This window comes from Cupressus sempervirens, chromosome 5 (assembly GCF_028749045.1).
Source record: "Cupressus sempervirens isolate cs-2001-9-10 chromosome 5, ASM2874904v1, whole genome shotgun sequence".
Classification (NCBI taxonomy): domain Eukaryota; kingdom Viridiplantae; phylum Streptophyta; class Pinopsida; order Cupressales; family Cupressaceae; genus Cupressus; species Cupressus sempervirens.
The window spans coordinates 746,349,316-746,361,760 of NC_143122.1; the positions used below are offsets into that span (position 1 = coordinate 746,349,316).

Sequence of the window (12,445 nt, forward strand, 5' to 3'; positions counted from 1 at the left end):
TTCAACCTATGAATTGTATAAAATAGATTTTTGTTTTTTATATTCATATCACTAATTGCCTTGCACATAGGACAACAACAAAAAAATAGTAACTAGATTGTGGCAGTCAACAAAATGCCAATTACAAAGTGCTTGTATATTGTCCAAATTCAACCTATGAGCTAAGTACAAAGTTCCAAAAATCAAATATAGCTAATGATGTGCTAGAAGAAAGGAGATCCAAATGATAAAGCTCTTGGGTGAGAGCATGCCCTAGCTAATTCAATAACAAGAGGATCCACATTGGCCTCCAGCATGATCTCAAGGTCAATTGGCTTGTCTTCCTCAATAGTTCATATTTTTGTATTTGTAGAAATTAGTCTTTTCCTTACAAGTGGAAAACAAAATGAATACAATTTCAACTAACTACAAGTATATTAAGAGTCTTGTGTTGAGCTTTCTTTAGCTTCAAGCAAATGTTGCAATGAACAAAAGCCAAGTCATTCATTCATTATTGTGTTAGCAAATTACATTTGTTGAAATGTACATGTTCAAAAACACTCCAATTACACACACAAGTGGATGAGTTGCCTGGCTAGCTCAAAATGGCATCATCATCCACATGAGATTTTTCATTTCCTGAACCATCCCACAATTGCAATGATAAACACATTATATGGAGATGTTGACAAGTATGAATATCTTAAAATCTTAATAGTATCCACAAAATAAAAAGACTATCAAATTTTACAAAGTCTACTTGGAAGCTTTTTTAGTAAAATAGTAATGTAATGTTTCTAATGGTCATCTTTAGTGAGTTTAGTTTTATTAGTTAGTTTCTATTTTTTGTATTCATTTGAAAAAAAAATCATTTAGAAACATCATCTTGTACTTTTCTATTTAAGGAAAGATTGTCGCCATTATTTATTAGAATATTTTTACTATCCTAGGTTCTTGTCATATTTAGCTCATTCTTCTCGAACCTTAGTTAATGGCCATTTAGGCTTTATTTTCACTTATCCAAATCAATTATGTTAGACATTGCCTTTATTCAAATAACTTTTCTTTTTACTTGACACTTTTTATAGTGTCTGTAATCTCTATTTAAGAGTGTGTATTGTTAATACAATTAATTCCATTTTTTATGTTTCATGGTAATAGTGCGAGGGCCGCTTTGAATATGGCTCCCTTATGGGAAGGGTTCTAATGATTTTTTTCTCAAAAATCATCTATTGAGTTTTAATAATTTCTCCCTCAAAAATTAACCGTAGGGTTTTAATAATTTTCCTCAAAAATCATTTAATAGGCTTACCATATTTTCCTTGAAAATATTTTGGAAAAGTTTTACCATTTTCCCTTAAACGATATTGTGTATGCTAATCCATGTCTCAAGATTTTGTACCATCTATTTGATTTTGGTCGAATTTTCTCCTCAAAAATCATTTCCAATTTCTGTAATTCACGAAGTTTGTATGGGATTTCATGTCAGGTGTTCCTATTTTATGGTATTTAAATAGTTTTTTCCTGGAAAACAATGCTATGTTCACTTCATATAATGGTATCTTGCAGTCTATTTTGGGGCATCTTGCTCATCTACAATAGTTTGTAGGGTTTGTTGGTTTTTTCTAAAAATTGTGGCAGTTGTTCATGATGCATGTCTTCGGCTACAAGGAGGGGCAGCTCTGTTATCCAACATCAGGTTGTACATTTTGTGATGATTTCCAGTCACATGTCCAGGAGGATTAGTGGCAGACTCATCTCAATAGGCAATGTCAGTGACATGCTCTTCTCTTTGTTGTAGACTTGTCTAAAGAAGGGGATAGCGTTCTCTATTTTTTGGCTACTCTTGGTTATTGACATTTTCTAGATCCGGGAGGGTATCAACAACAAAAAAATGTTCTAAAGGATTTCTAACTATAACATATGTTTGTCTTCTTTAGGGTAGTTGATAGAATGAATATTAAAAGATAGTATAAGAATATTTTTAGTACTCTATGTTCTTGCTATATTTAACTCATTATTCTAGAAACTTAGTTAATGGTCATTTAGGCTTTCTTTTTAGTTCTTTTAATCAGTTCTATTTTTTAACGTTGTCTAAATTTGGACAACTTTGCTTCTTACTTAACACTTTCTATAGTGTTTGTAAGCTCTATTTGTGAGTGTATTGCTAATACAATTAATTATGTTTTTTAAAGATTCATTGTTTAATATCAAAATATCAAATAATCAAATTTTGTAGCATATCATTGTTAGAGTTTGAACACATTTACATTTAGGAAATTTAAATTTTAGTTTTTGTTTCCTAGATGCATAATGTAATGCGTTATACTAGAGATGGTATGATATGTCTTTGTTGTAACTTGTAATAGCACTTATTGATTACTAAGTGTTTCAAGTTACTCTTTCAATGAATATGTATATGATATAAGGAGTCATGTCTCCCGTAGAGACATGTCTCTTGTTAGTATCTTAATTCACATTACTTATAGCTTTAACATATATCACAAATGATATTTTCTCAATGTATTATCGTGATTCTGTGATAATAATATATCTATATAGATATATGTATGTATGTATGTATGTATGTATGTATCTCATATATATAATATACATGCATGCATGCATATATCTACTTAATTTATTATCAATAGTAATAGTGAAGGATAGATATCAAATGTTTAAGGCCTATAGGTCATTCAAACATTTGATTTCGTCGATTGGAATCATCCGATTGAAGCTACAATCGTTAACAACTATCAAAGAAAAGACAAATTTTTGAAATTCATGCTCTAACTAGAGATTTTTTCAAAGAATTTTTTACATTATTTTTTAATGGAAAAACATAGTTTTCAAATTTACAAAATTATTTGATCAATTTTCCCAACAAAATTAAAACTTCTTTTTGTGGTTTTCCAAGACAGTATTTTTGAGGTTTTTTCTTTGCCTAAATATTGAAGGTGTTCTCTATTGGAATCATTTACCGTTGTGCCAAAAGCTCGAACTATCAAAACCCGAAACAAATACTAGCTTTAACCCAACTCACAAAAGGTGGTTAATCCATGTCACGAGTCCCCAAGAAGGTGCTGACCACCAAGTCAACAATCTCCCCCTCAACACTAACCAAGACTTTAGCACCAATGAAGGGAGACTCGAACCCGTGCCCCAAGGCTCTGATACCAATTATATTCTTGTCTTTAGGCCTTGGGACAAGTTCCCAAGTTATACCGTTTTGGATCTGATCTAAATCTTTTTTCATGGAAGCCACCCAGTGTTCATTTTCAGCAACCTCTTCAAAATTCTTAGGCTCAATCATGGACAAAAAAGAGAGGTCTTCATCCTCATAATAATTTATATATTTTCTTGTAGCTCTACTTCGGTCATCTTGCAAAATCTGATCACCAGGATGATTATTTTGAACAAATTTAAAAGTCTTTAATGCTGTTCTAAGTATGGTTTTACCTTGACCAAAATCAGATGCACTTTCAATGGTTCCACTGGCTGTCCCTAACTGATTATTTGCTGCCTCATTTTCTAGATGTGTATCAGCTGCTTCATTTTTAATATTTTCAGATGTAACCACAATACCACGATTCGATGGCCCAGCACTTTCACTTTCATCTTCTTGTATGCTATCATCACAATTTTGAAATTTCTCACAAGTGTAAGAAATCTCATGAACTTTCACATTAGTACTTTCAACAATCTTATGCAATATTTTGTTAAAACATTTGTAGGCTTTACTTTTGCATGAATATCCCAAAAAGAAATCTTCATCAGCCCTAGGACCAAATTCACCAAAAAATCTTCATAGCTCTTAATGTAAGAAAGGCTAAAAAACAATTCAAAATACTTAACTGAGGCCGCCTTACCATTCCACAATTCATATGCTGTCTTTTTTGTGATTTACTCTAATCAGCTCTATAGACAGATGCATGGGTTGCTTCCTTCCAAAAACAATCACTCACTTTGGATCCATTCATCATACTCTGCCCCATCTGTTGGAGGGATGTGTTTTCCATCTCAAAAACACCATTTAGTTGAAGTATTCTAGCAGCTGAAAGCACACATAATTTCATGTTAATAACTTATGAAATCATTGGATGTAAACTCTCCTCCATTGTTCAAACGTAGGGGCTTGATTTCTAGACCTTTCTCATTTTCAACCAAAGGTTTAAAAGCGTTGAACTTCTCTAAAGCATATATTATTCTTCACCTTGCAAGCTTGCGGTTCTCGTGGGACCACACAAACTAGTATCAACTCTAGTGGTTTCATGCTCGACCACCCCTTTGATTTGAAGCTGTTTTGAGTTTGTTTACCTAGTTGACACTCTTTACATAGAGTATCAAAAGGTTTAGTAAGTTGAGACTGTTAAATCTGAAGCCCAGAAATCAATGATGATAAATAGCAATAAAAAAGAGCCAAAACTGAAACAATGAACACCAGAAATATCATGGGAAAACCCTTCTAGAATGAATGGAAAACCCCAGCCACAACAAAATATCATTTTATTGATCATGGAAGTTCAAGTGTACAATATCCCTTGCATGATGCAATACATATATAACCAATAAAGAGACACTTCACATAACAAACGAAAGTCTCTTCAGTTTGCCATAAATCCCATATTTAATTAAAACTCTTTGAATATTCATGCCTCAACACATGTGAATGACATATGTCATTTATGGTTAATATTACAATAAATGTCATTTCAGCTAAAGGTGACCATGACAGTAATAACGTTTAGATTTCGAGAGATAAAGATCTCTATCGTAGCTACAATCTTTAACACTCCCTCTTAGCAAGAGAGAGATCTTTAGCTGAACAGTCACACAAGGCTGCAACCAAAAAATGTCAATGATAAATTCTGATCATACATATTCAAAACATAATTCATGGAATCACTCAACATGACATCCAACTCTCATCATAGAATCTCTCAATGTGATGACATCATGGACTCTCTCAACATGATGTTCACTATCGCATAGTGAAAGAACTATCATAGCTGATCTTACAGTCTCATTTATTCACACAAGAATAGAAGTATGCATAACAAAATAAGACTTAGTTCCATTTAAGTCTCAAGTTTTACAAATACCACAAGCATATAAGAGAATGAAGGGGATTAAATAAATACTCCCTCTAAAGTTAAAATCTCCCTCTGAATCTCGATGCATCCTGCAATCAATAAGATTAATAAAATCAACTTATCATAAGTAATGTTGAAGGCAAACAAAAAAATTCCCCAATCATTGGGATTTCCACATATTCAACCCTTAGATCAATGTGACATGACTACAACTCATGCCAATTAAGACGATGAATGTCCTTGTGAGTGTTGCAAGAACAATCTAAGAAAGTAAGTGCAAGATAACATATGTCATTAATCAAAATTTTGTTCAAGCAACTCCTACAATATGCTCCATTATTAATCTCTTATCAATCAGAATGTGCCCTGCAACCACGAGAGATTAATTAATTCATTATAAGTTCAACTTTAAAAAGTTATGCACTATTCCTAGTAAAATTGAATACTTATCTCTTTCATAATTTTCTCCATAGCAACCTCTTGATACACTGGATGTTTACCTTGTGACTTGTTTATCTGCTTCATTCAAGCACAACTGGCCCGAACTAGATATTACTCTTGGTCAAGCACAACAATTATTTGGAGACAATCACTTGATAAGAAAGCTTTACTGGATCTCTCGGATTATAGGTGCCAATTTATTCAAAGCAAGGAACTGCATCAACGACAATAACAAACTATTAGTAATAGATTTTCATAACGTAGCATCAAACCATATCGTCATTCAATTCACATAGCACTTTATTGATTTCAACAACAAAGAATGTAGCCACCGTTTCACTTTTAAAGATAGTTCTAAATCGTCAAGTAGTCACAATGTCAATAATCGTTTTAACCCGACACACCTTTTCTCACATCGCTTGAAAGTTTGAAACCAATCGCTGAGAATGCATATATGAAAAAAATGCCAATAATATGTTTTGAGTATGGGAGACAAGACTCAAAGACATCCCTTGTCGTTACAACTTCACCCAATACACTTCAAATATTAGTGGCACATGAACGGACAGCATACACAATCAACATGGCACCATGGTGGTTGCTAAGTAATGACGCCTTCCAATCAAAGATTTTTGGTGCTTCTTGAACCACTCTCCGAGGTAATGAATGTTGATGCTAAAGAAAAAGATTTCTGTGGTGACCATAGTAACTACATCCAAGCAAAATTGAAGGCAGCCAAGCTTTCACCATCCCTCAATCCCAAAGCTTCTAGCATTGGGCAAAAAATTAGGGTGGAGAGTGGATCTACAATGAAACAAGGAACAACGAGCACGTACTTGTGCAACCATCTCATCTCTTGCTACTATCCGAGTTGATGAGATATGAAATGACAGAGCGTGCCAGGAGATAGAACCCATGGTGGAAACAAAAATGCAACTTCTGAATCTTATAATCGAACACCAATGCAGTGTGTTGCAATGCTATACAACACACTTTAATACAAAAATCCAACCAAATTAGGTTACGAGTACTTCCAATGGCTCCGCCATTGCACAAAGGGAATGGAAATGCTCGCCAGAATCCAACCAAATTAGCGACGAGTACATCCAACAGTTCTGCCATTGCACAAACTGAATGGAAATGCTCGCCACCACAAATTAATGAGAACGAATGAGGATGCATTGGGCAGAGAATATGTACAAAAATAACACATGCATGAATATCATTTCAGCAACAATGCCAAGAGACAAAATAGATTATGGTGCTTGAGAAAAGATCTATATCCGCACTGGCATGCACCAGAAGAGAATCGAAGATATCAATCTTAAATGCAACTATGGAGAAAGATGAGTAGTCGAGAGGGACGACTATAATCCCCTAATGCATATAACTATGCATTAGACTATGCAGTCAATAGGAAATAGCAGAGAATTAACCTTCGTAAAGAGCTCCCAAGCAAATAGCTTTGATAGAAGGAGATATTATAGCTTGGCTCTTGTAGCTGTTGGAGGACGTCTATACCATTGTCCTAGGAGACATCATACTTCTGGTTGTAACTCTTCTCACTGGAATGCATGGCTCTAATACCGTGTTAAATCTGAAGCCCGGAATTTAATGATGATAAACAGCAATAAGAAAGAGCCAAAACTGAAACAATGGACACCACAAATATTCTGCGAAAACCCTTCTAGAATGAAGTCATAAACCCAGCCACACAACAAAATATAACTTTATTGATCATGAAAATTCAAGTGTACAATATCCTTCACATGATGCGATATATATAACCAATAAAAAGACCCTTTACATAACAAACGAAAGTATCTTCAATTTCCCATAACTCCTATAATTAATTATAACTCTTTGAATATTCATGCCTCAACGCATGTGAATGACACAAGTCATTTACAGTTAATATTACAATAAATGTCATTTTCAGCTGAAGGTGACCATAATGGTAATAACGTCTAGATTTCAAGAGATAAAGATCTCTATCGCAGTTACAATATTTAATAGAGACATATCTCTAACAGCTTCTTTCCTACTAATATGAATAGAATTATCAAAATTCATGTGTCCAAACCTCCTGTGCCATAGAAAAGTTTCATCAAGCTGACTTAAACATGTCTCACTCTTAACATCACCAAGAAGATACAAATTATTAGCTTCCCTACTAGCATCAACGATGTGAATACCATTTTAACTGATTTTACAACAGTTTGAACAGAAAACCAAGCTATGTCCTTATTCCTATAACTAACTTGCATTCAAAATAATTATAGTTCAAACCTTGTACATATTGGACATTCTCAATTTTAGTCTCACCATCACCCAAAACAAGTGTACCTTTACCTCTTATTTTCTCAAATGATTTACCACCAAATCTAACTTTACCTCCATTCATTTTCTTGCGAGTCAGAAACGTACCTTTATCTCTACCCATATGCCTGGAATAACCACTATCAACAAACCAAATGTTCTCATTTTGAGCAAGGAAGGTTGTTTGCACAATCAAGGACTTTTCAATCATTTGTTTCTCCTCCTTTCTCCATACTTAAGTACTCTCCTTTGTCTTTTTTGTCTCAATCTTCTTAGTGAAATTTGTCATGCCACTTTTACAATTTCTTGCAATATCACCAAGGTTATTGCATTTATAACAAATAACATTGTAATTTCTCAGAGCAAATAAACTTCTATTCACTAATCTAAAATCTCTTCTAGCAACCATAACACTTTACGGCTTTGTGACCAAAGTAGTTACAAGTAAAACAATAACCGTGTAAGTAAAAGCTGTTAAACATGGTCATATGAGCTTGTCTAGAACTAGGAGACCTTTTCAAACAATTATTTCTAATTATTGGTGTAATTAAATATTCTAAATTAGACTTAAGCTTAATTAAGATAATGCATTGTAGTTTGCACTTATGACACTTAGCAGTTTGCACTTTAATTAGCACATGTTGTAGGAGAAGTTTCACTTTAGGTGGTGATAGTTTTGATCACATTTCTACTTTATGTGTTGTCTCCACCTTTAGTGTTCTTATCACATTATCGTCCTCCATATTGCTGCACATACTTCATTGCACAATGAAGGATGATCCACCTTTGTTGAACATTTGATTCCACCTTCTGTGGGTGATAAGTCATCTTCTCCTTATCATAGTTTCTTATTGAATTGCTTATATAAGTAGGCATATCTACATTGTATTTGATCCAATATTTTTCTATGTATTGCAGTTCAACAGAATATTCTCTCTCTTGTGATATTCATTGGCCTTTAGATCTTGGTTGTTGTTTTCATTGCCATATGCAAATTCTTACATGGTATCAGAGAAATTCTCTCATGGCATTGGAGCCATTGGAGCATCCATTGCATAGCCATTTGGAGAGAGCTTATTTCGTTTGTTGGAAGGCTTGCATTCAAGATCTAGGAAGCAACATTTTTTGGGAGTGTCTAGAGTAAGACTCACCTAACCAATGTGTTCGCGAGGTTGTTCCAACAAAGTTTGACTATAAATTTTCCTATTTTGGATGAAAGTTGAATTTGGGGCAAAACAATTAGCGAGCGGGTTCTACAACCCTTGTTGCGATAGTACGATCTTTCATTAGAAATTTCTTTTCCATTTATGCAATTTTAAATATTTTTTCACTGTGGATTTTAGCTGGAAACATTGCTTATTTTCAAAAATATTTTTGTTTCAGTATTTGTACTCTGTCGCCTCCTGTAATATCTATTGCAGGACATTGTTATTATGTGCAGGGCTTGTATTCACTGTCTTAGCTGGCCTATACTGCTCTCTAATGTTTCCTTGTCCTCAAGTTTCATTCGCTGGCATTTGGTCCATCTCTATTGGAAGTCTCCCACATTATTCTCCTTGCATTCTTCTGACAGTTTCCGACAACAAGCAGATCACTTTGGAAGCGCGAACAAAACCCCGACTAGTCACCTCTGCTGGTCCATTTTGGTGGACATGGACTAGCCAGCCGACCAACTTTTGAGAAGACGGACCAACTATATGTAAGAACAGTGATTCACGCGGCAAGAATCTGTGTTTCTCTTTCTTCAAGCAAAGGTGCAATTTCAGTTTAAAGAGCTTAGTTTTCATCGCATGATGAATGTGAGATTTTAAGTGTACTTTGCTACAATACTTAATTGTGCATGGGTCAAAAGTACTCCAACCTGTGGCCCATGCACAATACAACCATTTACTTAAATTTAGAGCGTGTTGATGTATATAAATGTTGGAATATTTTCTTACAGGATGAATGTCACAGATTGCATTCAGAGATTTTAAGGTAGTTTTCAAACACCCATAACTCACTCATTTTAGCTGTGTTTTTTATAAATTTAGGGTAGAATTTCGCACTCTTTGTGGTTGTGCAGGAATTTTCTTATTTTGATGGACATTTTGTTTTCAAAATTTTACAGTTTCTGGTGACTATACTTATCCAGTCCTCAATTATACAACTCCCAAAGCTCCATTTGAGCTCATACAAACACATTTTTTAGATGCCTTTTTTGAGAGTGCATACTTTTTTGTCTTCTCATTTTTTCTATCAGATTGTAGCCATTTGTGAGTGGACATATCACTTTGAGCAATTAGTCTATTTTGGCACTTGTAATTGCTTGAAACTGTGAGAGGTCTATCCATTTGTTTGAATTTGCTATAGCCTTATTTTAGCAGTTGTAATTATTGAAATTACAAGTCAACTTTGCCCTATTTTGCAAGTGGCAAGTGGACATTCAGTGATGGAGCATGATGCTACCTCATCCATCCAAGGATTTGCACCAAATCCTAGTTCTCGGCTGTCAAAAGAAATGGATTGTGAGTAGTGAATCATGACATTCTCTTTTCTGACAGTTATCACACATACAAGACTCCCATCCATGCAAACAGATAAGAACATAATGTGGAAAAACACGTCATTGTAGATATAAGAAACTGTAGTAAGCGGCTTGTAGATTACAGACTTCACATAGTAGACACTCATGTGTTTGACAGAACCCACAAGACACTGTACCAAAATCATTGATGATGAAAGTATCATAGTGATAGAGGATGCTGACACATAAACCCAAGGCAGTTACACCCTAAAGCCTGCTTCATTATTGGTAAAGCTTTTAAAGCAGGTAATACCTCAGCAAGACAAATTGTCATCTATGCCAAACTATTACCGAAACACAACCAACAAATACACACAACAAGAGAAGTACTAAATGAGTGGGAACCCTGCCATAGGAATCGATCACCATAATAAACAAATTGTAAATTACATTAATCACAGACAACAACTAAAAGCTAAAGATATGTCTCTAAAACTAACAGTGATGCTAGTATTAAAGTAAGGGAAGATGCTGACAGATCGCCCAAAGAACTTGCACCCCAAGGTCTACTTCTGCATTGGCAAAGCTTTTGGTGCAGGTATATATTTCATAAACTACCTTTTTCTCTCCATGGAACCTGCCAAATCATGTGTAAATCTTCAAGACATTCATATCATGTGTATCTTGCAAAAATATTGAACTCGAACTTGTATCTAATAGAGACTTCACAAATTCAACAATCCAAACGTTAAATGCACTATGAAATACCTGAAATTGTATCTCCAACAACTGGCTAGGGGAGAGGAGACAGTTTCACTACTGAAACCAGTAACCCCTTAGAGTTTTTGTCCAAAGGTTACAAGCTCCAAGAAGCTCTCCAAAAAAGAATAATAAAATAGCTAAGAATATCCCAAATAAGTCCTGCACTACTCTTTTACAACCAACTGGGGAAACATCTAAAAAGCTTTTCAAGTATTCCCTCTTACTTTTTTCCTTAAACACAGGAAATATTAAAGCGAATTTATTTAATTAACCTTTAAGATCACTGTATACACTTGCTAAATTAATTGAAAAATATTACCCTTATAATTAACTTAGCGAGATAACATTATATTATCTAATTCATTCATTCATTTTTTCCCAACTACAGCCTATGGGAATAAAATAGGCTAATAATTCAACCTGCACTTACTCTGCAGAAAGGGGTACAACGGTATATCTATCCTATAATCAGATAAAGTGAGATGAGAAAATATAGAATCTAAGCTACCACATGCACAACGTATCTTGCTGATTTAGGATTTGGAATTATAAAATTGAGACTATATTGAGACTTTAAGAATTCTGAAAATACTAGAGTACTGAAGAGCTATCTCTAAAACTAGCATACCAAATAAAGAAAACAACATTGTAATAGCTGAACACTTCTCCTTTAAACTATTTCCATTCCTGACAGACAGTTATCAAATAGACAATTAAGTGTTTTCTTTAGTTTTAATAGCCTAGCAATTCAACCTTCCTGGAAAATCTAAAGTGCTATTAACCTAATTTAAAGACAATAGATGAACAAAAAATCTACCTATTATATCTACCAAAATATTGTACAATTGCATGCAATATTCTAATTTATAGAGGTGGGGAATATAGGGCCACCAAAACTTTAAGAGAGTTTGACGCCTACTTAAGATCAGAACAATAAACAAGCTATTATAAAGAGAAAATCAAATGGTGACAATGCACAAAATCTAGAGAAGAACAAATTATTAGCAAGATAGAGGAAAAAGTTAGAAAAAAGGCAATGAAAATTCTTATAATGATAGAGGAACAAGTTGCAAAAGTCCACTGAACATAATCAAAATAAGAACAAGCTGACAAAACTTGAACTTCCAAACTGGGAGATTTACCACTAAATCCCCAAGGAAAATTGAGATTTTAAAATTAGAAAGTTCAAATACTTCCAGTTCATAAGTGATCCAGAAAATTAAAGCAGACTGATTCTTAATAACTATCCTCTTCTATGTGATTTATGAAACGCATAAGCAATGACATACAGGATGTTGAGGCTTTTAAACTTTGTGGTAAGAACCTGAACACCCAGTTTACA

The 12,445-nt window shown here is 34.1% G+C and overlaps 1 protein-coding gene across 5 annotated transcripts in view; it reads right to left on the reverse strand.

Moving 5' to 3' along the window:
* The window catches only part of PUB4 (RING/U-box superfamily protein with ARM repeat domain-containing protein), a 94,815-nt gene that overhangs the window by 32,177 nt on the left and 50,193 nt on the right, over positions 1-12,445 (reverse strand). The gene's annotated exons all lie outside the window — the stretch shown is intronic.